This window comes from Halichoerus grypus, chromosome 2, assembly GCF_964656455.1.
Source record: "Halichoerus grypus chromosome 2, mHalGry1.hap1.1, whole genome shotgun sequence".
Taxonomy (NCBI): domain Eukaryota; kingdom Metazoa; phylum Chordata; class Mammalia; order Carnivora; family Phocidae; genus Halichoerus; species Halichoerus grypus.
This window is the reverse complement of record NC_135713.1, coordinates 129757560-129760447: the sequence shown is the minus strand read 5'-3', so window position 1 is coordinate 129760447 and position 2888 is coordinate 129757560.

The window sequence follows — 2888 nt, the reverse complement described above, 5'->3', positions numbered from 1 at the left end:
GCTTGTTTTTGTACCAATCACTTTGGCTAGCCAGGCCAGTGATCAACCCCGAAGCCAGAAATGGGTCAGCTCCATCAAAATGAGAGAGGAAGAGAAGAAAATTATGAGCTCTCATCAAGGAAAAGGGGCAGGATGAGGGCAAGTGACGACTAGCCCACAGTGCAAGGCCACAAGACAGGGAGGCTGCGTGCCAGGCTGGGGTGGGGCTGAGGTTTCCTGTGTGACCAAGGACAAGTCAGCAAACCTCTCTGTGCTCCTGGCATCGCAGGCCAGATCACTGGGAAGACAAGGGGAGACACAGATGTGAAGCCCTTAGGAATCAGCACTCACAGATCTGGGTAGAAGGGACCCTTGGTATCAGTGCAAATGGTGAAGCAACCATGAATCCTCTTATTTATTTATTTATTTATTTATTTAAGAGAGAGAGAGCAGATTAAGAGAGTACAAGCCCGGGGGAGGAGCGGAGTGAGAGGGAGAAGCAGATTCCCCGCTGAGCAGGACCCTCGTATCATGACCTGAGTAGAAAGCAGATGCTTAACCGACTGAGCCACTCAGGCACCCCTAAGTATTTTATTCTTATTGATGCTACTGTAAATGGAATTGTTTTCTTAAGTTTATGTTCAGATAGTTCATTACAAATATATAGGAATACAATTCATTTTTGTGTATTGAGCCAGTATATTTTTGATGATCTTAAAACAGTCGGAGTTGTTTTTGGTACTTGGAACTGAAAGAATGCTAACCAATCTTGTTCTCTACACTGTGCTGTAACTGACTTCCCCGAAGGTTGGGATGTAAAAATATACTTAGTGGTGTATACACAGAACTTACACGTGATCTTATTTGATCCCCACTAATTTTGGGAGGTGTGCAAGGTGGGTATTTTTATCTACATTTTCAGGTGCAGGAAACTGAAGCTTCAGGGGCTAAATGATTAACGTGGGCCTTCGCTCAGTAAATTGCCTATCTGGGACTAGAACCCAGGTCTTCTGACCCCCAGTCCAAAGCCCTTGATGAAGTGTTTTCCTAAGAAGCTCACCAGGCTCGACAGATGTACTGCCCTGATGTGCGGGGAAGCCAGTCCCGAGCGAGGAGACATTATCCCAAATAATGACCTAGAAGTAGGGCCTCAGAGAATGGTTCCTGACTGAGTTGAAACTCAAGAGATGAAAGTCTAGTACCCACCCTAAGTAAATATGATTACTTATCAACTGCAGAACCTTTTTAAGTCTTCATTCTAAAATGTACAGAAAATGAAACTTCACCCAGCCACCCCAAAACGGTTCACAATATTTGTGGCAGATAATTTACACCATCTTAGGAACCATACAAACTCTTAAACTGCAAGGCCAATAGCTAAGGAGGCCAATTTGGCATTGCAGTTTTGTAATAAACATAATTATAATGAAAGTTGAAGTAAAGGGAATTCAGAAGAGTCTGTGCTGTACTTGGCATCTATCTAAACATTAGAGTTAAGGCCAGGGAGGGAGGTCCATTACTTGGCTTGAATGTTGAAAAATTTCTTTATAATTGCTCTCTGCTGTAGGTCATCATTTTTTTAATTTAAAAACGGTTTCAACCACGTTTTCAGACTTCAGTAGGGCTATGACAAATATAATTGCATGCATTAATAGTTGTCTGTTAACTTAAAAGGAAGAATGGCTACAAAATTCTCCATCTTACTCTTGAGTCACATTCAAATGGTGAGCTCCACTTAAATGATAAGTGTATTTTATTTTAATTCTTATTTATATGTGCATGGCAGATAGAGAGAGATGGAGAGTGAGTAAGCAGAGCTTACTGTTTTGATTGTCACATCTCCTGTTAAGGGCTTACTTGGTTCACAACTGGAATACGAGTCTCCCCTTGCCTTGCCCAAAGGAGGTGGAGGGCTGTAGGCGATTTCATAATAATCTGTAGTAGGGAGAGGCTAGGGAATTCCTCATTCCTTAGAGTCCTCCCTGATTACAACTAGCATTTTCTAATGACTCCATGTCTATTTGAGAACTAGAAATCCTGTTTATGACTGTGCATTTTTGTCCATGAAGATTATCAAGAAGGAAGCTTTTTGTATTATTTAGAAATATGAACACATATCTCTTCATCTGTATAAACCATCTGTGATGATGGCAGAGAAGGCATAGATAAAACATGAAACCCAAGTTGAAGGCCAAGCACTCAGAGGGACCATCCACTCAGCAAGGAAGTCCAAAGGTCAGGGCAGAAGCCTGAGGTTGAAGAGATAAGCCATGCTCAGTCCACGAGCTGGCAGATGGAGTGCTTAGGCCTCCTCATCACTATGTCAGGTCACTGTGACAGCCGACTGAATGGGTCAAAAGCTTCCAGGAAGGTCCCCAAACTGGAGTTCTGCGGGGGACAGCCCTGGTACCTGAGCACAGGTCCGAAGGTCAGGGGAACCTTGGACGCCCACTGCCACCAATGAGGAGTTCCCTCCTTCACCAGTGTTGGGGAGGCAATCAGCCTCCTGAGAGCAGATAAGTGACCTTCTCTCTTACTTTTTCCATCTTCTTTCTGCCCTAGGGGGCTGGGAAAAGAACCAGAAAGAAAGAAACCTCTTTTCCTTAGGTAATCCTCCTCTTTCTCCCCCACATACCAGAGAGTACAAGCTCTTTATCTCCCTACTGCCTTAGGACAGTTGCTTGTACAGAACTGATTCTCCATGGATTTTGTTAAAATGAATTAAATCTGCAATCAGTCTTACTCACTGTGCTTCTGTTGACTTTAGGTCAACAACAGTGACAGCATAGGGTAATTATGTGATGCCTTTCCACGTAAAAAGTCCACCTCTCTGTTTTTGATCCGGAAGAAGTTATTTCTTGCCTGCTCTCACCGAGGCCCTGAGTATGGATTAAAAGTGCACTTGGCAT